The sequence below is a fragment of the Gorilla gorilla genome, chromosome 23, assembly GCF_029281585.2.
Source record: "Gorilla gorilla gorilla isolate KB3781 chromosome 23, NHGRI_mGorGor1-v2.1_pri, whole genome shotgun sequence".
In the NCBI taxonomy this organism is placed as follows: domain Eukaryota; kingdom Metazoa; phylum Chordata; class Mammalia; order Primates; family Hominidae; genus Gorilla; species Gorilla gorilla.
In genome coordinates this window covers 42,060,533-42,086,328 of record NC_086018.1, presented here as the reverse complement: position 1 = coordinate 42,086,328, position 25,796 = coordinate 42,060,533, and the positions used below count along the sequence as shown (strand labels likewise).

The window sequence follows — 25,796 nt, the reverse complement described above, 5'->3', positions numbered from 1 at the left end:
TGGCAACGCGCCCTTGCAATCATGGGCCCAAGAGCCTCACTGGGGGCTTGCCTGGAGGATCTGGCCCAGACACAAAGGCCCAATGGAGGCTGAGCCACAGGCCCTGGGGGGCCAGAGTAATGGCAACTCCATTTTCTGACACTTTTCTAAGCGTGTCATTTCAACACAGCAGAGATGCTTTTCCACCTATGGGGACTTTCTACACCATCCATGCAATTCCTGGTTTTCATAGAGAACAAAAGATCAGGGCGAGAAATTTCAGACGGCCCCATGTGAACCAGGATCAAAGAGAAAACCCCAACAAAAACAGCCATTCTCCATCCCTGCACATCTAAAAGAACTTGAAAATGGCAGGAAAGCTGCCTCAATTTTAAACACTTAACCAGCCCTTTTCAAGCCCTACCCACTTCTAGTTACAACTGATCCTGCTCAAAGAAACACAGTGGTCTTCAGAGCTTGCGGGAGGATACAGGAGGAGAAAGAAAGGTGCGGCCCTGTGCCAACTCACGCCACCAGCTCCTCTTCCCAGCTGGGGAGGGGGCATCGGGATCCTTCGCTTGGGCTTAAGCAGGAACCCAAAGACATCTCTGTTAAATGAGGTTTTCCAGGCCTCTGCCATGAAATGACAGCTTTCTATGAATTTTCCAACTTCCATCTGTACTCAGAGGGGTGTGGTTTCTTCGTAGAAGCTGTAATTTATCAGAATAATTAACTTCATCAGGCACGAAGGTCTTCTTAACAGGGCAGTTTTTCTAAAAATAAGTCCAGTTGTACTTCAGTGAAGATCTTGCAGCTCAGTGGAGTTAAAATAAGACCTAAGTGAGATCTAAATAAGAATAAAAACATCATCAGCCTCGGCAGCTGGGAGGAGAAGCTGTTGGGCAGTCTTTCCTGACACGCAGAAAGAAGGTGATTGGGTGGAGCCGCGGATCATAATTCAAAGGGCTGAGCTGTTGCTGGCACATCACGCATGCAAAGGCCTTGAAATGTGAGGCCTGGCCCTCCCCAGGAGGTTACGAACTCCAAGTCCAGTCTCCAAGGTTCTTGGGATTACAAATCAGAGGAATAACAAAGTGTCTTGCCTAGGATAAAAGGCAGCAAAGGCTAACAGTGCCAGAGAGCAGCTGCTCCTCCTGGCCCGGACATGGGAAAAGAGGGAAAGGACTTCCAGTGATCCATGGAGCACAACATACAAGAAAGCGCTTCTTGACGTTTCAAGTGGCAGATGTAGTTTGTTTTTGCCGAGAAATGGATGTGGGCCCTTGTCATGCAGGATGCCGGCCCAGGGTAATGAGCTCGGTGTATTTATATACATGTAACTCACTGTCATCTCTAAGCCAAGGATGAGTTTCTGAACGGTGCTGACATGACTAGAGGAGTAAGAAAGCCTCGTGACTGTGGCCCAAACCGGAAGGATCGCTCAGCTTGAACATCTGATTTATGGGGCTTGTTGTGCTGGGGCATGAGGTTCCAGCCCATTTCTCAAGATGAAATAAGTTGAGAAGCTAAAAGAAATGTGTGAACATTTCAATAAGGTAAATCCAAAGAAGGTCAACAGGTGGCGCGGACTCCACATCAAGAGCTCACTGCTGAAGCCCTGGCATGACAGCCTGCTGATCTAACACTGGCGGATGGATGCCAAAGGGCTGGGCATGGGGCTGGGCAGGCCCTGCCCTTGCACCATGGAGAGTCGGCGTGTAGCCAAGGGAAGACGTATCCTGGTCACTTCCACCCAGCAGCCGACCTCGCACCTGGCACAGAAGGCTCGTGAAGGATTTGATGCACAATTAATTAAGTGCAATACATAGCATGGTGTTGAGATTTTTTTAAAAAGCAAAAGCAGGTTGGGCCAGCTGCAGTGGCTCACACCTATAATCCCAGAACTTTGGGAGGCTGAGGTAGGTGGATGGCTTGAGCTCAGGAGTTCGAGACCAGCGGGGCAACAAGGCAAAACCCCATCTCTACACAAAATACAAAAATTAGCCAGGAATGGTGGTGTGAATCTGTAGCCCCAGCTACCCAGGAGGCTGGGAAGAAAGTTTGAAGCCAAGAAGCAGAGGTTGCATTGAGCCAAGATCACGCCACTGCACTCCAACCTGGGTGACAGAGCCAGATCTTGTCTCAAAAAATTAAAAACAAAAAGAAAAAGAAAGCATGTTGCAGAACAATACAGCAAAGGCTGGGTGTGGTGGTGTACATCTGTTGTCCCAGCTACTTGGAGCTGGGGTGGGAGGATCACTCGAGCCCAGGGGTTCAAGTCCAGCCTGGGCAACATGGTGAGACACTTTAAAATAAATACAGCATGATATTTATGTAAAAAATACAACTAGAAAACTCAGCACTATCTATTTCTAAGTGTACGTATCAAAATTCACAGAAAAAGAAATGAAAGAGCACACTCCAGAATGACAAGAGCAGCATTACTGATGCAAGGCCCAGTGGCTGAAGGTAAGGAGGAGACAGAGGGAGGCTTTGCCACCAGACTGTGTTCTTGTACTCCTTTTGAAATAAAAATAAAGCTACAAGAATGGAAAATAAACAGATGTCCTGGCAGGGTTATGTACAGGGTGCAGTGGGGACCCTAAAGGAAACAAAGGGGCAGCCAATTCTACAGGGAAGGACACACACTGGGTTCAATCACAGAAATGGCTCTGAGACCCAGAAGGAGCCTCGGGCCTCTCCCGGCAGCACTGGCTGCCTCGGGGGACACAGTGAGCTACCCTGAAGGAGGGAGGAAGCTGGGGAGGGAAAGTCCTGCATGGTCCCAACCCCACAGATGACTGCAGAATAATAACATGACTCTGAGACTATGGGTGACAGCAAAGGCCCTGGCATGAGTGTCTGTGCCAAGAATGCAGAGGAAAGAACCAAGATGCCAGACCTGGGAGTACCCTTGGCAGGCTCACATCTCATGCGCTATTCTTGGGTTGGCCAGTGGGGCTCTCTCACCAGGATGGCCACCTTGGCCCCTGCAAGCCCTGCCCTAAACTCTTCCCACCCCAGCCCAGCCTCTCCCCTTCTGGAGGTGACTGTTATGGACACCATTGCTTTTCTTCTCCAGCATCCATTGATCCTTTCAGGCAAACAAGACTCAGCCTCCCTCAGAGAGAGCTACCCCTCCTGCCACCGTGCTCGGGCCTTGTAGTTCAGCTCTGGGGTGGAGCAGGCATCCCAGGACAAAGCCAGCTGGCACACTGGCCTCCCAGGAACACAGTCAGGGATGGGCATGGCCCAGTTGGAGCTAATGAGCTGCACTGAGACTTTACCAGGAATAGAGAATGAGACAGGCACTCCTTCCCACTGGCCTTGACCCAGAAAGGATGGAGGTTGAAGCCGTCCCATCATCTTACCACTATACAGAGCCTGGGGATGAAGGCACCAGATCGAAAGAGCCCAGGGAAGGGGAGAACAGAATCTAGGATCTAGCAACACCTTCTATGTGCTGGATCAAGCCTTACCTGAGGCCATCCAACCCCATGGACCATTCTGTCAAATGTACCAGTGAATTCTGTTTTGCTTTTAAGCCATTTTGAGTTGGGTTTTCTGTCCTTTGCAAACCAAGAGAGTCCTGTCTGATGTAGAAATCCTTCCAATACACAAAGCTGGCATTGGTCACTCCCTGCTGCAGTGCACCCCATGGCTCCCACCAGCTCCAGGGTAAAACGCAAACCCTTCATAGTGGTACCCAATGACTCTTAATGAGCAGACCCCTCCTCTCATCAATACAGCTGTAGCTCCCATGCTTCCACACTCATCGTCTGATGAGGCCATTCCAGGCCACTTCTGGAGGTCATATCTCTGCCCCTCTGCCTCGACTGTCCCCACAATCTGAAATGCCCTTCACTTCAGGTCAGCTAGCTCTACCCACTTCCCACCTGTCTGGAAAGCACACTCTGCACATCCTCTATCCCTGGGCACAGTTCGGGGCCCTCCTCTGGGTTTCCACAGCTCCCGGTGCACACGACAATGACAAACCCTATTCCCCGATCATGTGATTGTGGGCTGTGCTCACCTCCCTGCACCCCCCAACCCCGCAAGGAGTGCACAGGGGCCAGGTCCCATTCATGACCATAGCCTCACATCCTGCATAAAACCCAGCACATGGATAACTTCTCTGTGAATATCTGTGGAATGAATGAATGAATGAATGAACACAAACGCTAAGCTTATGTAGGCCAAATGGAGCTACATAGATAATTTCTACAAGAGAAAGTCAGGGAACTGAACGGACGGCTCTCACACAGCATCCTACCTCCAGCCACTTAATTGGGTGGAAAAAGAGGGTTTCCATTAAGGTTTACATTAGCCTGGCAGTCATGGTTCACCAGGAACCCAAATGCCCTGATGTGGCCACGCAGAGGCTGATGGGCTCAGGAGGAAGGAGTCCGCTCCGCAATTAGGGACTTGCTAGTACAAGCAGCCCAGGAGCCAACATCCCCCCAGCCTCACCTCCTGAGGTGTGCATTCAGACCAGCCACCTGCTGCAGGAATCTGAAATACAGACCACCCCGAGACGGAAGGAGTCCATCTGGCTCAGGGAAACTGGGCCTTCTGAATACGAAAAGTTGCTTACATAGAAATGTAAAAAAAAGCTCCGAAGCCCATGTTAAACAGATGATTCCCTTGGCCCAGAAACACGGTCTTTTCTTCCCCTTTGTCCCTGGGGTGATCAGGAAAATGTTAGAACCACAGAAAAATGAATCCTTTGTGGGAAGGAGAACAGGAAGAAAGACTTCCAGGTGCACGGTAAAATGTCAGGTTGGCCGTCTAACCCACCTGGGCGAGAAACCGGGGCATGGAGGGGCCGGTGAGCTTCTTGTCTACAAAGGAGGACGCATTCTTTAGAGACAATGATGATCTGATTGGTTTCTCAGACTGAAAGCCACGTGAGTCAGTTTTTTGTTTTTTGTTTTTGTTTTTGAGACGGACTCTTGCTCTGTCGCCCAGGCTGGAGTGCAGTGGCTCGATCTTGGCTCACTGCAACCTCCACCTCCCGGATTCAAGCGATTCTCCTGCCTCAGCCTCCTGAGTAGCTGGGATTACAAGCGTGCACCACCACACCCAGCTAATTTTTGTATTTTTAGTACAGATGAGGTTTCACTATGTTGGCCAGGTGGATCTCGAACTCCTGATTTCAAGTGATCCACCTGCCTCAGCCTCCCAAAGTGCTGGGATTACAGGCACGAACCACCGCACCTGGCCAACTTCTTTAATTCCTCCCTTCAATTGCCACCCTTCCGGAGCACTGGAACCTACCGCCCAATGCCCCCACCTTGCGGTGAACAGTGGGATACACATCCCCAAAGCCAGCCTCCCCCGCCCCGAAAAAGAGCTACCCCATTTGCCTCCCGTTTTCTCGGCCCCTCACCCTCAGCTCCAGTGCCCAGCAGCCACTGCCTCCTGACCACTCTCATCCTAATTGCTTAGCAAGTCCTTCGATGCAAGCCTCTGCCTCTGTGATTTTCAGAGGCTGCATCTGTCACATTTCTCCAACCCATCACACTGGCTTTCAGGGGGTACTTCCAAATGATTTCAGTCACTGGTCATGAAATCTGTCATTAGTTAATAATAAGAAGAAAAGAGCCTCGAGGCAGCAGAAGGTGGGGGCAGGGTGTGAAACCCAAAAGGAACAATTCTCAGAAGAGGATGCCGACCTTTCCCCTGGCGTGTGTCACCGTCACCGCCCCTCCGAGCCCAGCCACTTGCCAGCAAGCTGCACAATGAGCCCCACCGAGGCGGGGGGCAATGGAACCCGCTGCTCACTTCCAGCAACAGACGAGCCCCATGAGACTGCCAGGCTCTTAGAGAAATGCACTTCATAAAAGGAAAGCAGAAACGGCCGTGCAGAAGCTAAGTCTGGAGAAGCACGTTCGCTGGTTCCCGAGTTGTGAAACTCGTATTAATTAATGTGACTGGTAACGTCCCAATGTATCCAGGGAAGTCCAAAGCGTTGTCTGCTGAGAAAATAAGAAGATTAAATCATTTAAAAAAAAAAAAAAGGCTTTACTATGCACCTGCCATAGAAACGGGGACGTGGGAAAGGCCAGAAGGACAGTGCCCTCTAGCGGCTGTCTCCCCTGCAGAAGTGACACAGATACCTGCCTGAAAGCTTCCCCCAACAGGAGGACCCGGCCTGCTTGGGACACAGGCCCCTTCCAAAAGCAGGTGGATTTGGGGAGTGCTGGAAGCCATTGGCCTCTGGTGCTGGCAGCTCAGTTCCCACCTGAGATACTCAAAGAACCACCGTGGCACTGCCTTGGGCCCCACCGGGCACAGACAACTCTACCCATCAGGAACAGATGCAATGCCCACAGCAGCAAAGGAGAAAGGCCTTCACGGCCCACAGGGGTCCCCACACCCCTGCTGGAGACTGCACCTTTGGAGGAACAGCCCCAAACAAGGGATGGAGGGATGACAGCAGGTAGAGAGTCCCTCCGTGGCCCCACAAAGCAGGTCAGGTTCCCCACTCCCCGCATCCATTCCCATTCCTCTCCTTTCGAGGCACTATTAGTCTAAGGCACATCCGTGCATCTGTGCTACAGGATTTGCGTCTACAGTGCTCTGAAAGGACAGATGCATGGCCTGCTCTGTCTCCCCCGCTCCGAACATGACGCCTGGACTGAGGCAGGTGCTCAGTGAACACTCGGTGAATTCATGAATGAATGAATCAGGGTTTCGGGACTCTACCATTCTCTCTACTGCAGTGTCTCCTGTAAAAACTCAAAGGATGTACTTTCTACTCCATCTGTCACTGTCTCTATGGAAGGCCGGATCTTGGTCCCTGCAAAGATGTCCACATCAAGTCCCAGGAAACTGTGACTTTGCATGGCAAGAGGGAGTCTGCAGATGTGATTAGGTAAGGACCTTGGGGTGGGAGATTAGCCTGGATTATGCAGGGGGCCCAATGTGATTGACAGGGTCCTTACAAGAGGAAGCAGGAGGGCCAGAGCCAGAGGAGGTGTGGCGAAGGAGACAAAGAAAGATCAGGAGATGGCGTTGAAGACAGAGGAAGAGGCCAGGCACTAAGGAACGCAGGTGCCTCTGCAAGTTGGAAAAGGCAAGGAACGGGATTCTCCCCTGGAGACTCCAGAAGGAACCGGCCCTGCTGCCATCTTGATGTTGGGACTCCTGACCTCCAGAACTGTAAAATAATAGATTTGTGTTGGTTTAAGCCACTGGGTTTGTGGTATTTTGTCACAGCAGCCCTAAGTAAATTAACAGCCTCAAGAGAGCCCCAGCAACTCCAAGTAATTTCAAAAGGCCTGGAACATTCTTTGTAGCAGTTTTACTGAGCCCTGCTCCACACCAGGTGCCCCCCTGACACAAGCGTTACTGAAACTGACATGGCTTTGTTCACGCAACCAGAATGAATATTAAACAAGCACAGAGGACGCATCTGACCAACACTGTGGATAAAATCACAACTGGCCCCAAGGCTGCCGCGGGCCATTCTCCTGTGACACCAAGGTCTGAGGAGGTTGCCTCCTTATTAGCAAATCCGGAACAATGTTTTTTTTGAGAAGGAGTCTTGCTCTGTCCCCCAGGCTGGAGTGCAGTGGCACAATCTCGGCTCACTTCAACCGCCACATCCTGGGTTCAAGCGATCCTCCTGCCTCAGCCTCCCAAGTAGCTGGGATTACAGGCGCCCACCATCATGCCCGGCTAATTTTTGTACGTTTAGTAGAGACGGGGTTTCACCATGTTGGCCAGGCTGGTCTCAAACTCCTGACCTCAAGTGATCCACCCACCTCGGCCTCCCAAAGTGTAATGTATTGTTTTCAATGTGCAAAAACAACTAGATGGCCTCACAGTCAGCAAGACCTGAAGTCAGTTCTCCACCGGTGGCTTCTCAGAATGGCTTAGCACAGCAGCCGCTGGCTAAAGGGCTGAGTAAGGGGTCAGATTCCCTCACCCTCTGTCCTCCTCAGCCTGGGGATTTAATGGGTTCACAGGAAGTAGCCAGGGATGAGCCAATTGCTTGACGTTTTCAGACACAGCTGTGTCCCACAAACCTTGCTGTTCCTTAAGCCTGTGTCTCCTCTTTGTCCCCAAGAACATGTGACACAGATGGCTTCTCAATCCTGCTACTGTCCCTCCAAGTACTGGCCTACCAGGTTCTCAGGCTGGAGCCCGGGCATTATCAAACACAAGGATGGTGCACTAACTCTTCTGCATGGACGTCATTCAAGTCACTAAAAACAGTGAATATCAGCCCAGATGTCAGCACCATCAGCCTCCTGGACCAAGCACACCCATCTATGGTGGACCAAGCACCAGGAGCACACCAGCAGGCTGGCAAAGAAGAGGACACACATTGCAGGAATCGTTGAGTGCTCGGTGAATTCATGAACGACTGAATCAGGGTTTGAGGACTCTACCATTCTCTCTACTGCAGTGTCTCTTGTAAAAACTCACAAGGGCTGGGTGCGGTGGCTCACGCCTGTTATCCCAGCACTTTGGGAGGCCGAGGCGGGTGGATCACCTTAGGTCAAGAGTTTGAGACCAGCCTGGCCAACATGGTAAAACCTCATCTCTATTAAAAATACAAAAAAATTATTAGCTGCACTTGGTGGTCTGCGCCTGTAATCCTAGTTACTTGGGAGGCTGAGGCAGGAGAATTGCTTGAACCCAGGAGTCAGAGGCCGCAGTGAGCTGAGATCTCGCCATTGTACTCCAGCCTGGGCGACAGAGTGAGACTCCATCTTAAATAAATAAATACTCAAAGGACCTATATTCTACTCCATCTGTCACTGCCTCTATGGAAGGCTGGATCATGGTCCCTGCAAAGATGTTCACATCAAGTCCCAGGAACCTGTGACTTTACATGGCAAGAGGGGGACTTTGTAGATGTGATTAGGTAAGGACCTTGGGGTGGGAGATTAGCCTGGTTATTCAGGGGGCCCGATGTGATTGACAGGGTCCTTACAAGAGGAAGCAGGAGGACCAGAGCCTTTTACTAGGTCCAGATACCTCCCTTACCACTTCCCCCATGCCTGCCCCGACATGGTAACCCTGGCCAGGAAAAGGTCAGGATGGTGGCAGAGAAGAGGGGAACTCAGTCCATGCCGTGGATTTAATTGTGTCCCCCCGAAAAAGATATGCTGGAGTTAGGCAGGTCCGGGTCTAACCACTCATCTGGGTGTGTGGCCTTGGGAAAGTTCACATCTCCAAGTGCCAGTTCCAACATCAGTAAAAACAGTGACACAACCTTAAGTGAGGACTTCTCTGGAAGAGGGAGAGACAGACACACTGTGTCCAGCCAGTTCAACGCAGTAGCTTGCCTGAGCTAAGGATGCAAACAGAGCTCACAGGACATGTGACAAGGACCCACGCTGTGAGCTTGGGGCTCCAAATTCAGGCTCCTTCCACCACACGGCTCTGCAAATGGCCCCCTGTCCTCAAGGGACCTGGTGTCTCTATCATGTCACCAAGCCCAACTGTTTCCCTAGCTGTAAAGAGTAATATCCCCTGCCTACAATCCCAGCACTTCGGGAGGCTGAGGTGGGCGGATCACTTGAGGTCAGGAGTTCGAAACCAGCCTGGCCAACATGGTGAAAACCCGTCTCAACTAAAAATACAAAAATTAGCCGAGTGTCATGGTGGGCGCCTGTAATACCAGCTACTCGGGAGGCTGAGGCAGGAGAATCGCTAGAACCATTGCACACCAGCCTGGATGACAGGATGAGACACTGTCTCAAAAGAAAAAAAAAGAGTAACTACCCCCATCCAATATCATCGCTAAGGTTTAAAGTCACATGTGGGCAACAACATGTGGTTCCCCAATCCCCTGCAGAGCTTCACACCTCCCCGGCACCCACCTGGCGACTCCCCGTCACATCCCGGCCAGGACTCGTGAGACAACTTCACCCTTCTCGGTGTTGCCCGGCGGTCTGGAAGAAGATAGGTCTGGGGATCTGGAAGACCTCACTGTGTGCTGTGTATTGCACTGTATCTCCCCTAAAAGGCACACTGGAGTCTGGCCCCCCACACCTGTGACTGTGGCCTTATTTGGAAGCAGGGTCTTTGCAGATGTAATCAAGTTGCAGATTCGGTCATTAGGGTGGGCCCTAATCCAATGACGGGTGTCCTTACAAGAGGAGGAGAGGACAGAGACAGAGACGGAGAAGGAGGCCCACGTGAAGAGGGAGACAGAGGCTGGAGTGATGTGGCCCACGGCAGGGAACACCAGAGCCACCACAGCCTGGAAGAGGCCAAGGGGGATCCTCTCGGAGCCCTGGAGGGAGCACAGCCCAGCTGACACCTTGATCTTGGACTTCCAGCCTCCAAAACTGTGACAGACTATGTTTCTGTTGTTTAAGCCGCCCAGGTTGTGGTGCTTTGTTACAGTGGCCCCAGGACACTAGCACACCCCATGCTGCCCCAGGGCAGGCCTGGTTGCACCTGCTGCTTGGCCCCGGGCAGGCACAGGACCCATACTCAAGAATGTCAACCAAACGGGGACCCAGGCCACACACCATGTGATGTTCTGATCATAATTCGACTTCCAGCCAAGCTGGTATCAGACAGGATGTGCCCAACGTTCCGGCGCACACCTCAGCGAGCCACATACCGAGGGCTGGGGAGGGGGCGCAGGACCCAGCCCCAGCCCCCAGCCTGTGGGCACTCTCCCTAGGGTGCAGGAGAGTTGGGGCAGGCCACCTCCTCCATGGCACACAGCAGCATGTTTCTGGCCCTCAGCATCTCACCTGAGAAAGGGGCAGGCACCCTGGCTTATCTATCTCACGGTGGGCAGATGCCCCACGAATCTAGAGGAGGGTGCACAGAGACCCAGGACCCAGGCACGCCTACGAACAACTCGTGCTCCCTGCACCACGAGGCATACACTGCTCCTGCCATTGCCCTTCAAAACACACCCCACGCACAGCTGCATGTGGTCTTGAAGAACTGTGCATTTGTGGAAAAACTTCCTGGTATGTTGAGGCTGGGCTCTGTATCTTACCAGAACCCCTGGACTGCACCCTCCGGAGGGAAGAGCCTGTCTCTAGGCCTGAAAGAAGAGAGGGGAACGGATTTCTGAGGAGAACGAATTTCTGGCAGGGGAGGACTGGGGCCACTGTGGGGACCGGGCTTACAAGACAGAGGACTAGAAAGAGGACACAGGGCTGCGGGTGGCCGCCCTTTCACCATTCCTAGAGGTGACAGTCTCTACAAGGACACGCATCCCCCAACTCAGCGGCCATGGAGTCCCCGACTCAGCTGCCATGGGGCCCCCAACTCAGCGGCCATGGAGTCCCCGACTCAGCTGCCATGGGGCCCCCAACTCAGCTGCTGTGCAGCCACTCTTTCTGAGAGGGCCACCTCATGGAGAAACTCACAACAGGCCTAGCATTGAGGGGCTGAGCGCTCTGGCCTCCACAGACCAGCCCTGGGTTGAGGCAGGCGGTCCTCCTTCCAGACACTCCCAAGTCCTGGCCCCACCTGCCCCCTTCAGCATCCTCTCCTGCTTTGCGCTCCAGGTCCCCTGCCCCACGGCCATCAGTTTAGACAATGCACAGGCCTAGGCCAGGTGCAGTCAGAGAGCTCCAACCTCAGGGCAGGGGCCTGGGCTCTGATCCCAGCTCGACTGCTCCATCCCAACTCCACAGCGCCTGGGCTATACATCTGCAGCAAGAGCAGCGGATCCTCTGGGAGGCGAACAGGGAACAAATGGATCCGTCCAGACAATGGAGAAAGAGCCACTCGGAACCAAGAAGAAACGGGCCGTCAGCTGTGAAAAGGCGTGGAGGAAACTTAAATGCATCTCACTGAGTGAAAAACCAGTCTGAAAAGGCTGCAGACAGTGTGATCCCAACTGCACGACCCTGTGGGGCAGGCAAAACTACGGAGACAGTGAAAGGAGCAGAGGTTGCCAGGAGTGAGAGGGAGACAGGGATGAGCAGGTGGGGCACGGGGATCTCAGGGCAGTGTCACTGCTACCATGGGGGTCCCTGTCCTTACACAATGTCCAACGCCAAGAGGGGCCCCTCATGGAAACTGTGGACTCTGGGTGGCCCTGATATGGCCACGTGGGTCCACCAGGTACCACAGATGCACCCTCTGGTCTGGACGTTGATAGAGGGGGAGGATGTTGATAGTGTGCGTGGTGGGGCCGTGCAGTCAGGGGAAATCTCTGCACCTTCCACTCAATTCTGCTGTGAACTTAAAAGTGTTCTAAAAATAGTCTAGTTAAAAGATTATTTAAAAGAGCAGCGGGGGTGTCCCTTCAGGGTCACTGTGGGTGCATACATGAACATGTGTGCATATGAGTGAGTGTATGCATGCGTGCATGTGTGTGCGTGTTTGTGGGTGTCCCAGGCAGGCATCCATGTCTCCAGGGCCCAGGGCCTTCCCTTCCTTCACCCCCTGCTTCCAGGGAGCCTCTCAGCTCAGCAGATCTCAACTGGGGATGATTCCTCCACCCCCACACTGGGAGGGTATGAAGTGGCATCTGGACACACTTTGGGTTGTCACAACTGACATCTCGTGTGTAGAGGCCAGGGATGCCCCTAAACACCCCACAATGCTCAGGAGAGCTCCACAACCAAGAATCCTCAGTGTTGAGGCTGGGAAGCCCCGTCCCCACCGACTCAGGAGTCCCAGGAGCTCCCGGAGCCCACCGGGCTCCTCCGTCCTCTGCTTCCTCACCTAGTGCAGACATGAGGTGGGGTGGAGGGAAGGGCCCAAGGGCAGGGGATGGCTCCATTGTCTTGGCTGTTGCACTGCTTGCTGGCACACCACACGGCCACGCTCTAACTGCCCCCCACGCCCACACTGGCCTGGCCTGGGACTGCTGTGGGCAGCTGGGAAGCTGAGGGAGGGGCAGTGAACATTGTCTAATGTTCCCCGCCCCACTCCCCTCCTCTTCTCAGCGATGGTGGGGATCCTCCTCTACTAATTCTGCCCCACAGGCCAGGGTCAGCCTGCCCTGGTCCTCACTCCCAGGGCTATGAAAAGCTCAGCAGCTTGCCTGAAGCCCTGGCCTCCCACCTAGGGTTGCCATGGAAACAGGGCATCCTCCCTCCCCAAGGAAGCATCTGAGGGTGGCACTGGGCTCTGGCTGGGTGTGATCTCCAGATACCAGTGACAGTGGGGCCATGCAGGGATGGCCAGACCAGCCAAGCATGTAGCCAGCATCCTGTGTGGCCTGGGCAGCTGCAGCCAGGAGGCGCCACTACCCAGAGCCCAGGAGACATGGTACTAAAGCAGGGGTCTCCTGTCAGTGTTGCTCACCCAGGCCGTCGTGCAGGCAACAGAACCGATCAGGGGCTCAGAAATGCCAGGGCTCACTAGCACGACAGGCTTCTGCCCATGCCCCCATCTCTCTGCTGGGAGCCTTGGCCAGCCTCAGAGGACCACTCCTCCTCTGGCTTCCAGAGACCCCTTCCAGGACCCCCACTCACAAACCCCTGGCTCCTGCCTCGGAGTCGGCCATTCTGTTATCTTATGTTTTCATAAACTGTCTTCAACCTGAACAGATGATCCCAAATAAGGGTCCTCGTCAGCATCCTCAGAGCCCGGCCGGCAGCCTGCCCCACGGCAGGTCCTCGGTAGGTGTCCACCAAGTGGCTGCACAAAATACACACCATAATCACACCTCCTCCAGTGCTGCGGATTAAATGAGGGAGTGTAAAAATGGCAATCATGCTCGCTCATCTGTTTTGAGGATCTCCTGTGTGCAGGCCAGCTGCCAAGCACACCACAGACCCAGTGTGGGAAAAGCAGGTGGCCCCAGAGCTGGTCCCAGAACCACTGCCTTGGCCTACCTGCTTCTCCCTTTCAGAGGGAAGTGCTTCTGGGGTCTCCTCTGCTTTCTCCAAGCAATGAATGCTTCTGCTCAAGTACACCCCAAAATTCAAAGGGGGGCAAGCGGGCCCCACCTCCTCAGCTACACAGAAATTTCTGCATCTGAAGAAGATCAGGACAGTGACACCTTTCATCTCTTGGTTCCCTTTATTTGGCATTGGTATTTGAGACGTTTAAGAGTCAAGAGCTGGAAAAGCAGGTATGGTCGTATTCACTCACTTCTTTTTTTTTGAGACTGACTCTCACTCTGTCGTCCAGGCTGAAGTGTAATGGCACGACCTCCGCTCACTGCAACCTCTGCCTCCTGGGTTCAAGTGATTCTCCTGCCTCAGCTTCCAGAGTAGCTGGGATTACAAGCATGCGCTGCCACGCCCAGCTAAATTTTGTTATTTTTAATAGAGACGGGTTTCGCTATGTTGGCTAGGCTGGCTGGTCTCGAACCCCTGACCTCCGGTGATCCGCCCGCCTCAGCCTCCCAAAGTGCTAGCATTATAGGTGTGAGCCATTGTGCCGAGCCCACTTCTAACTTTAAATTTCCTCCACTTAAAGAAGTCTGGTTTTTTATACAATTACTCTAGTATAATTTGATAAGATTGGGCCTAGTTTGCATTTGTTCATTCACTCATCGAACAACTGCTTAGTGACATCCACTATGGTCAGGCCTGGCACAGGACACTGGGTGGGCCACAGGGGGACTTAGATACAGGCCCTGCTCTGAGGGCTCCAGCACCCAGGAGACACATAAGGGAGGTATGTGAGAAGGCTGGGGGCTCAGGAGGGAGTGTAGTAGTCCAGAGAGGCTTCCTGGAGCTGAGTCTTGAAGGAGTTTGCCCTGCAGGGTGAAGAAAGAGAGTTTCAGTCCTTTATCCCTACATCCCTAGTAGGTAGGGGACTTATTCATGACGGAAGCTTGTTCCTTTCCTCTGGGCTATCCTGTAGCAGGAAGATGTCTAATAAGGCACAAAAAGAAAGGGTGACTCTGGGCCAGGCGTGATGGTTCACACCTGTAATCCCAGCAACTTTGGGAGGCCAAGGTGGGTGGATGACTTGAGGTCAGGAGTTCGAGACAAGCCTGGCCAACATGGTGAAGCCCCCGTCTCCATTAAAAATACAAAAATTAGCTAGGCATGGTGGCATGCACTTGTAATCCCAGCTACTCGGGAGGCTAAGGCAGGAGAATCGCTTGAACCCGGGAGATGGAGGTTGCGGTGAGATGAGATCACGCCACTGCACTCCAGCCTGGGCTACAGGGCAAGACTCCATCTCAAAAAATCAAACAAACAAAAAAGAGTGACTCTGAAGTCCTGAGGGCAAACTGTCAGCTCTTCCTTCTCCAGTCCCCTTCCCTTGTCCTATCTGATGCCCAACTTGAAATTCACCAACCCAAAAGGGTGGTGAGAGAGGGCCTGTGAGGTGGGGACAGAGACTCGGGGACTCAGCTCCACAGGGCACAGAAACTATCTTTCAGGGGCCTCATGACGAGCTCGCTCAGCCTCCCAATAGCCCGGAAAGGGGGCCAGGGTAGGGAGGGTTCTACAGATATGGAAACAATGGCTCACACAGCAAGGACTTGCCAAGGAAAAGCAGCTCCACATGACACTCACATTACAACTGACTCCATTCAATTACAAAGTCCTTTCCACCCAACGACAGACGTGGGGCAGTCACAGACACTTGAGAAACCTTCAAACGTTCTCATGGTCTTGGATCCCACGGGTAGAGAGCGAGGGAGGGAGGGAAGGAGGGTGTTAGAATCCAAGCCAGCAACTGGCAGAGACGCAGAAGAGGCCGCCCAGCTGCGCCTCCCTTCCTGGGTCCTGGCTTTGGGCCAGGCATGGACGCCTACAGGGGTCCTCGGCAATCAGGTATGGGTTACCCCGATTATTGCCATTTTACTGACAAGGAAAGTAGATCTTGGGAAAGTCAAGGTCCCATAACTAGTAAAATATGGAGCTAGGATGTGATTCCTCCTTGTTTAGTTAAGAATTCAAAATAAACACCCATCACTAATCAGCCCAATCATGACTTCCAGGTCCTCAACTGCAACAGAGGACACGAAGTTTGGAAGGAGATGACAAACTCAGGGTGAGGACAGGGATTCCAGTCAGGGCCTCTAGGAGCATAGGTGGTGGCTGGGAGGTTATCAATAGGCCACAGTGGGTGGAGAATGGGTAGCCCACAATGGAGGGGGTGATCCCAATGAGGTCCTCAAGCATTTAGAGCCTGGGGACCCCTTTTCTAAAAGAAAACTTAGGAGACCTCCTCCTTTCATGGGTGGCTGTACTTTCAGACAGAGAAAAACACATTCAGCACAGCTTTTCAATTCGTTTGCATTTGAGGAAGCCCAGTGGATCCTGAGCAAAACTGAGGAAGTGGAGGGTATATGAGCAGGACACCTATTTGGTCTCCATCAGTATCTCCCAAAGTGAGTCCTGCAGTTTAGACGTTCACAGGTCACACATGAATCAAGCAAAGGTCAAGGAGGTGGAGGAGTCGTGAAGTTAAGGGAAGCAAAGCAGGTGTCTTTTCCTACCGGACTTCTCAGAGCCTTGACTCTGCTAATGTACTGTGAGATTCTCCAAGGGGAGGGGACAGAGCGCTCAGTATCTGTTCCCCCACACCCCACACTGGCCCCAGGATGCTCTCTGGGAAATGTTGCTGGAGTGATCCTGGGCTCCAGGACCCCTTTCACAGTGACTCCTACCCCACCAGGCCAAGGCGGGCGGGCAGGGGCCGGGGGGTCCTGGTCTGGGGTCTAGGGCAGGGGCCCTGTGACTACTAGGAACCACTGACTTCGAACAAGCCTGGCAAGGTTCTAGCCTCAAGGGTTAAAATCTGACACACCTGAGTGAAGAGAATCTGGCACCTTGGTTAGAAACAGCAAGGTGAGCAAAGTCCCGCACAGGTCCCAGGAGGCGCGGGCAGGGTCTACCCTCCTCCAGCCGCCAAGCCCCATCCATCCCATCCCGCCCGGCACTGTGCAGGAAGAGCACTCTGTGCGCAATCACCTTTTTGCCTTTTATTGCAAGGTCTATTGTCCCTGAAGAGCCTCATATAATGTGAGCTAAGAGATGCCCAGCATTCAATTTCATTATGCCCCTCCTTCCACCTCTGGTTTCTCCTCTAGAAATATCCCCACACATCTACAAAAAGCCTGTGAAAAAGATGCAGAACATCAAAGGCAAAAATCAGCCTGGGAGCTCCTCCAGGAAATAGCTCCTATCTTGTTCATCTGCGTCCCAGGCACAGCGTCCCTCTCCTTAAGGATACCCAGGCAGAGCTCAGAAAAAAATGTGCATTCTTTATTCCACAAAAGTGGGGAAGGAGCATTTACCAGGAGTTTGCTTGGTATCAGAAACAAAGGAGAATGTGAATAACCATCATCTTACTGGGTCCCCTAGCAGGGCCCAGGGAGGTGGCCTTCAAGCTGAGGTTGAGAGCACTGACTAGGGAGCCAGGCTGTTGGGTACACTCCTGATTCCCATTCCAATCTGCTGTGTGATCTTGGGCAGGTTACTTAACCTCTCTGGGCTTCAGCTTACTCAACTGTAAAAGAAAACTTTTTAGGAGGATAGCACTGAGCAAAGCATGTTAAGGAGCTGGGATAGTCCCTGGGATGCAGAAAGCCCAGAACACATCAGCTCTACTGTTGTTCCCATTTCACAGGAGGAAAAATCGAACATAGGGCAGCCTGGCCGACCATCACGATGGGCGCTAATAACAGCAAGGCTGGGCTCACTCCCAGGCATGCCCAGTGCAAAGCACCTTCTACTGACTCTGCCTCCCACAGACAAGACAGAATATCTAGTGGTGACCACGGGAAAGCCAGGCACTGGCCACGATCAGCTACTTAGAGGGGAAACACAGAACTGAAGACCACTAAAGAGAAACCCACGGCCGGGCGTGGTGGCTCACGCCTGTAATCCCAGCATTTTGGGAGGCCGAGGTGGGTGGATCCCTGAGGTCAGGAGTTCAAGACCAGCCTGGCCAACATGATGAAACCCTGTTTCTACTAAAAATACAAAAATTAGCCAGGCGCGGTGGCGGGCGCCTGTAATCCCAGCTACTTGGGAGGCTGAGGCAGGAGGATCGCTTGAACCTGGGAGGCAGAAGTTGCAGTGAGCCAAAATCGCGCCATTGCACTCCAGCCTGGGTGACAAGAGCGAGACTCCATCTCAGAGAGAAAAAAAAGAGACAGAGAGAGAGAAACCCACAGTATCAGGTACCCCTATGAAAAAGAAAATCTTAATTGCAGCATGTGCCTGAGAATGTTCCAAATCCCATTCTTCTGGGCCCAAAGATCTACTTGCCCCCAGCAAAGTGCTGGAAATTTCACTCCACAAGTCAGACCCTCATCCCTCTGGGGCCGCAGTGAGACAACCTGGACCCCCTTGCCCATCGTCCTAACACCAACTTCCCCATCACCTTCCTGGGAAAAGTCAAGCAGCCACCCAGGGTCCATTCTTGCAAAACAACATTCTGCCATAAAGCAGAAAAGAAAAGAAGGGCTGGCCTGGGTTTAGCTCCTGCTGAAAATGATATGAAAGCAAACAGAACTCACTGGTGAGGAGGGTGCAGCTGGCGGCAGCTCTGCAGACCAGCACGGCCGGAGGATGTCGGAGGGCAGGCAGAGCACACACCCCGTTCATATAGGGACGTGGCAGGGGCGCCACTATGACTTGCACTTCAAGGGAAAGCCTCTTTGGGGAGCCTTTGAGGAAGGTCACAGAGGATCAGGCTGTGGGAGGACCGGTGTGTTTCCAGCGATAGCTCCTTGCTGACCACAGACCACTATTTCTGTCTTGACTCCCAGCAGCCTCATGGGCCAGGGCAACTGCTCCCCAGGAAAACCCCCACACACAAAGAAGGAAGGAAGGGCGCGCCCAGGCCCCTGGGGTGACTGAAGATGCACGTGGCTCAGAGCTAAACTGAACAACAGACATTGGCCTCCCACTGCCTTTGCTCTCTGGGCCCTGAGACAGGAGAAGTGATTGGGGGTCTGCAAGCTGGCACGGAGCTGGGTCTCCTCTGCCTGACCCCCAGCAAGAAGTGGCACCACCGTGGGCACGTGCCACCCCAGCTGCATCTCCCGTGTGCCGACTACGTCAGGAGGACCAAATGCTAACACATGGAACACTTGTCACCCCGTTTCCACGACAACAGAAATCAAATATCGGACACAGAAAGCAGAAGCTGAGGCTGCCCCGACACGGAGGCGGCAGGCTGCTCTCGGGAGCACTCACTTCCCCAAAGGAAGGTCCTTGAATGAGGGGAGAAGCAGGACTCGCATGATACCTACCTTGGCCGGCAACTTGCTCCCCCTTTCCTCAGCCTGAACCCTCTCCTGGTTTATAACACCAGGCCCAGCCCCTCCCTACCAGGTGACACAGGCGGGCTCTCTGTCTGGTCTGGGTTCCTCGTCGGTAAAAAGGGGTTATTAACAATGACCAGCCTCATGCGCTGCTGTGGGAATCCACAAATTTTAGTGGTTCCTGGCATCCAGGAAGCACGATTAGCTTTTATTTATTCCAATTACCAGTCCTCCAACTCCCTGTGGAAGCTCTTTCCTGAGGCTGGCTTCCTGGAGGTGTTGCTCGATTAACTGACAATTCCCAGTTCTGCTGAAGCAGGAAGCGGTGAGGCCCACGGGAGGCCCATGTCCCGACCCAGCAGGTGCTCCAGGCGGGGCTCTGGGGCAGCCAGTGGACTGGGACATGCCTGGCCCACTCCCAGGGACACTAGTGCCCCTCTCCCATTCGAGGCCAGGATCAACAGTGAGGGCTCACCCGCCGGTCACCCCTGTCCCCCAACACTCCACTCCCACAGCACAAACCAAGCTTCATCCAGAGTCAAAACTAGGACTTGAGGAAGCAACAAAGACACCCAATGCCGATGCGAGTCCCCAGCACTAATGCAGGTCCCCAGTGCTGATCCAGGTCCCCAATGCTGATCCAGGTCCCCAGCGCTGATGCAGTCCTCAACTCTGATGCAGTTCCCAACACTGGTTTTGGTTTAGCAGTTTTCCTGCTGGGAGACTTGATGCAGGAATCCAAGGCCAGGACAGCAAACAGCACTTCATGGCCCAGGAGATGCCTCAACAGCCAAGTGAGGACATCATGAAGGCACAGACAGGAAGGCCCTCGCCAGCCCAGTGCTCCATGGAGAGGGCCTTTCCATCTGCCCAGTGTCCAGTGCCACCCACGAAGGAAGGCTGGGGCAAGGGAGGGTCTTCCTGACATGTGTGTATCCACTGAGCTGGCCAAGGAGATGCCTGGGGCTGGTGCTCAGCCCCTTGGGGGAGGAGGCAGAAATAACAGAGGATCAGTCAGGAAAGGAAATGTGATTAGCTTTCAAAAGGAAAATAACTACGCACTTGAAAAATCATAAAAGGATCAGCAGCCTAGTAGTCACATCTTAGAGTCAGGTTTAGACCACTTCAATGTAATGCAACTAACTAACATTTCATTCACTCACCCTGTATGCATCGACTGCCTCCTACCTGCCAGGCAAGGGGATTTCACAATGCAAGCAAGGCAGCCAAGACCCAGCTCCTGACACGCCATTTTCAGAATAAATTAAGGGGGCCTGGCACAGTGGTTCACACCTGTACTCCCAGCACATTGGGAGGCCAAGGCAGGAGGACCGCTCGAGCCCAGGAGTTGGAGACCAGCCTAAGCAACATAGTGAGACCCTGTCTCTACAAAAACTTAGCCAGATACAATGGCACATACCTGTAGTTCCAGTTACTCAGGAGGCTGAGGCAGGAGGATCACTTGAGCCTATGACCATTCCACTGCACTCTAGCCTGGGCAACAGAGTGAGACCCTGCCTAAGAAGAAGAAAAAGAAAGAAGAAAGAAGAAAAAAAAGGAAGAAGAAGAGAGGAGGAGGTGGAGGAGGAAGAGAAGGAGGAGGAGGAGAAGGAGGAGGAGGAGGAGGAGGAGGAGGAGGAGGAGAAATAATTAAGGGACTGGTGTCATCATTTCATTTGATTCTCATCAAGGCCCCATAAGGCAAGCAAGGAAGAATCCTTATGATCATCCCTATCTAACAGATGAGAAAACGGAGGCAGTGAGGGGTCGACAGGCTGTTGAAGGTCTTATACAGGGTGCGTATCAGGATCTCAACTCAGATGTGTGCCGTGCACCTACTGTGTGCCGTGCACCTACTGTGTGCCAGGCATCACTCAAACCTGGGGTGCCAAGGTGAGAAACACTGCAGCCCTGCCTTCAAGCTATCAAAGTGGGAGAAAAGTCAATACATGCATAAATACAAGGTATGGGGATGATGGGTGGGGAGGCAACCCTTGTTAAGATAATTAAGACTGAGCCAAAAGTAAGTTACAACCTTATAGGCAGGTCATATCCTTTTCAATATAACCCATTAAAAGCCAGAGAAGTACAGATTCGACTTTTTGCTAAAATATTTCTGCCTGAATTCTAAGGGGCTCACAGGGAGAAAGGCCCTTCAGTATCCCCCGGCTCTGCTTCTGTTTGAATTGGGCCCTTCACTGGCCATCACTAAAAACAAAGCATTCAGTTGAAAGACAAAGTACTTCAGAAAAAGGGTAACTTGGATGGTGACTTTTAAGAAGTGGTAGATTCCACCATAGCCACCCACCTGGTACACAGTAGGTGCTCAATAGATGTTTGCTGTAGCGCCATTCTCATTCCTTTTTAGCAGCTTTTAAGAAAGAGCAAGGCTTCCTTTAAAAAGAAGTAGGAGACTACTGGGTATCTACCCAAGGGAAAAGAAGTCATCAGACAAAAAACATACTTCACACACATGTTTACAGCACCACAATTCACAATTGCAAATATATGGAACCAATCAAATGCCCATCAATCAATGAGTGGATAAAGAAATTTTGGTGTATACACACACACACACACACACACACACACCATGGAATACTAATCAGCCATAAAAAGGAACAAAATAATGATATTCGCAGTAACCTGGATGGAAATGGAACTGGAGACCATTATTCTAAGTGAAGTAACTCAGGAATAGAAAACCAAACATCATATGTTCTCACTTATAAGCAGGAGCTAAGCTATGAGGATGTAAAGGCATAAGAATGATACAATGGACTTTGGGGACTTGGGGAAAGGGTGGGAGGTGGGTGAGGGATAAAAGACTACACAGTGGGTGCAGTGTACACTGCTCGGGTGATGGATGCACCAAAATCTCACAAATCACCGCTAAAGAGCTTATTCATGTCACCAAACACACCTGTTCCCCAAAAACCTGTTGAAATAAACAATAAAGAAATAAGAAAGAGGTGGGAGGCTGGGCGTAGTGGCTCACACCTGCATCCCAGCACTTTGGGAGGCCGAGGCAGGAGGATCGCTTGAGCCCAGGAGTTCGAGACCAGCTTGGGCAACATAGAGACCCAGCCTCTAAAAAAAACAGAAAATAAATAAGATGAGGGAGAAGGTAATAAAATATAATCTTCCTGGACAGACTTCTCCTTCTGAGAACCCCCACCCAGAAGCAGCCCTCAGCACCACTATGGCACCACCACGTCCCCTGATTCATCTGGGGAAGACGAAGCAGATAGATACAGGGTCCCCACAAAACCCCAAAACTAGTCAGTGAGCACTGGGAGCACAGTGGGAGAAAGCCGAGGTTCCAGGGTCTCAGTGGGGCACATGGGGCAGGCTGGGCTAGCCCCACATAAGTTCTGAGGACCTCATCCAATGCCATTCAAAGTAAAGCCCAAAGAAATGACACTTTCCTTTCTTCACAAAAACCCTGTACATTTCCTCTTGGTTTCATACAATCAACCAAACCTGGGGATCAGTGCAAAGAACTTGCAAAGGCCCATCTAGCTCTGAGAACCCTCATCCTAGAACTATCCGGATTAATGTTCTGCTGCTGTTGTTGCTGTTAGACAGGGTCTCACTCTGTCACCCAGGCTGAAGTGCATTAGTGCCATCACAGCTTGCTGTGGCCTCCACCTCCCGGGCTCAAGTGATCCTCCCACCTCAGCCTCCTGAGTAGCTGAGACTACAGGTGCATGCCATCATATCCAGCCAACTGTTTATTTTTGTTTTTGTTTGTAGAGACAGGAGTCTCACTTTGTTGCCCAGGGTGGTCTCCAAATCCTGGGCTCAAGCGATCCTCCAGCCTCTGCCTCCCAAAGTGCTGGGATTATAGGTAGGAACCACGTATAATTACCTGGAGTAATGTCTTAAGGCCAACGACCTCTCCTAGGCCCACAAGTGAGAACTGCCCCTTCTTCAAGGTCACGTCCTTTGGCCTCCAAGGACGTGAAGCATCAGAACTTGAACACTGACCCCAGCCTCTGGGGAACTCGGCCAGGCCCTTCAACAAACGCGAGTCCACACACATTCCCTGCTCTGAGCTCCTTCCTGCTTTCCTAACATTGCCTCCACCTGGGCACGGCGCATGCCTGTGTTATTCGTCTCCACAAAACACGTGGAAAGGAAAAGGGATCCAAGGCCCCACAGCCACTCTTCCAAACAGCTGGGTTTCGGCGTGACTATAACCAGGTGATACGGCTGGCTGCACCGAGGGCTGGTGGTCTCGGCAGGAAGGAAGACTGGCTGACGTGGCCAGCATCACACATGCGATCCCCAGCATCTTAACAGAGCAGGATATTCCACTCCCCAGGCCCCAGCACCACCCCAGCACCAGCCCTCTGCCCTTGCATGGCAGCATGGCAGGGCATGAGACGGGTGAGGGCACCACTGACCACACAGAAACCGAGGAGGAAAGCGATCCCAGGCCTCTGGTATCAAAGGCCGCACTGCACCCCATCCACGGAACACCTGGCCCCAAGAATGGGAAGCCGGGGAGGCCTGGGAAGTGACACGGAATGTGGCAACAGAGAGCACATCGGCTCGGCCAGAACTGGGAATCCGAGCTGGCCTGGTCATTGAGAGCTTCTCACATGCCCTGGAGGAAGTCACCTCCCAACTCATCTGTACCAGGAGCAGCTGCCTGATCCCCTGGGGCACAGACCATGCCCTCTGTGAGTGTGGACCCCCAGCACCGAGCAGGCCACGAGGAGTGAGTGAACTGGACAACCACACACACTCTGGGGACCACTGTGCCCCGGAAATCACTCCCCAACCCCACTAACCCCACACCCTGCCTGTCAGGCACCCTCTAAACCACGACGCTGAGGACGGAGACCACAGGACACACGGCAAGTGCTTGTAAAATAATAAGAAATATTCATATTGGGCCAGGCGCGGTGGCTCACGCCTGTAATCCCAGCACTTTGGGAGGCCAAAACAGGTGGATCACCTGAGGTCAGGAGTTTGAGACCAGCCTGGCCAACATAGTGAAACCCCGTCTCTAATAAAAATACAAAAATTAGCCCGGCATGATGGCGCACACCTGTAGTCCCAGCTACTCATGAGGCTGAGGCAGGAGAATCACTTGAACCCGGGAGGCGGAGGTTGCAGTAAGCTGAGATCACGCCACTGCACTCCAGCCTGGGTGACAGACCGAGACTCCATCTCAAAAAAAAAAAAAAAAAGAAATATTCATATTGGTCTCTGCCACCAGTCCCTGGCACACAGATCCTAAGAACCTTGTAATTTCCAGGTGCCAGGACAATCTTTTGTTCTAATATTTAGTCTTTGACCCTGGTTCCTGACACAAAGTCCCTTGGAATTTCCAGGGGAGACAAAAGGATCTTTTATTCTAATGAGGTGACTCTTGGTGGCTCCTGGGTGGGGACTGAGCACCAGAAAGACCCAGACACAATTAGAAGCCTGGAGCTTTCAGCTCCACACCCCCCAACCCCACCCTCCAGAAAGGGGAGAGGGGCTGGAGATTGAACTAATAACCAGACATGCCTACATGATGAAGCCTCCGTAAAAATCCCTGAACTACAGGGTGCAGAGAGCTTCCGGGTGGGTAAACACATCCAGGTGCCAGGAGGGTGGCACACCCCAACTCCAGGGCAACAGAAGCTCCTGCGCTGGGGGCCCTCCCAGGCCTCACCCTGTGTGCCTCCTCCTGTTCTGCTCACCTGCACCCTTTATCATCTCCTTTATAATAGACCAGGGAGCACAAATGCAGTGTTTCCCTGTGTTCTTTTTTTTTTTTCCAGACAGGGTTTTGCTCTTGTTGCTCAGGCTGGAGTGCAGTGGTGCGATCTCAGCTCACTGCAATCACCACCTCCCAGGTTCAAGCAATTCTCCTGCCTCAGTCTCCCGAGTACCTGGGATTACAGTGCCCACCACCACGCCCAACCAATTTTTGTATTTTTAGTAGAGACGGGGTTTCACTATGTTGGCCAGGTTGGTCTCGAACTCCTGACCTCAAGCAATCCACCTGCCTTGGCCTCCCAAAGTGCTGGGGTTACAGGCGTGAGCCACCGTGCCCGGCCCATTCCCAAGTTCTGAGTCCTAGCAAATTAATCAAAACCGAGGAAGCAGTCGTGGGGACCCTGATTTGGGGTGCAGTCTCGTGGGGCTGAGCCCTCACCTGTGGGGTCTGAGGCTCTCTACAGGTCGATGGTGTCAGAATTGAACTGAACTGCAGGACACCCAGCTGGTGTCTGCTGCAGAACTGCCAGGTGCGGCAGAAGGCATCCCTGCACCTCTGGTGTCAGAAGTCTTACCCTGGGCAGTATGTGAGCAGAGGGAAGGAACAGTTTGTGGGTTCCTCCTACAGTGCTAAACAAATAATTGTCAAAGTACTGTCAATCGCCTTGATTCATGGATTCTGTATGTGTAAATGTGTCTACTCGCTAAAATTTGTAAGCTCAGAATCAATACTCTTGGCCTACATTCATTCACAGACCTGCACACAGAAGCAAAGAATCTGACTGGGTGTGGTGGCTCACACCTGTAATCCCAGCACTTTGGGAGGCCAAAGTGGGTGGATCGCCTGAGGTCAGGAGTTCGAGACCAGCCTGACCAATATGGTGAAACCCCGTCTCTACTAAAGATACAAAAATTAGCTGGGTGTGGTAGTGCGCACCTATAGTCTCAGCTACTCGGGAGGCTG

The 25,796-nt window shown here is 52.6% G+C and overlaps 1 protein-coding gene across 5 annotated transcripts in view; it reads right to left on the bottom strand.

The window, feature by feature from the left end:
* Positions 1-25,796, bottom strand: part of PARVB (parvin beta) — a 140,193-nt gene that overhangs the window by 79,120 nt on the left and 35,277 nt on the right. The window contains exon 1 of one of the 5 annotated variants that reach the window (XM_063704627.1): positions 509-527. The exons of the other annotated variants lie outside the window; for them this stretch is intronic. The gene's annotated coding sequence lies outside the window, so the exon portion shown is untranslated. Of the gene's footprint in view, positions 1-508; positions 528-25,796 lie in introns of those variants that run through there. 5 annotated transcript variants of the gene reach the window in all.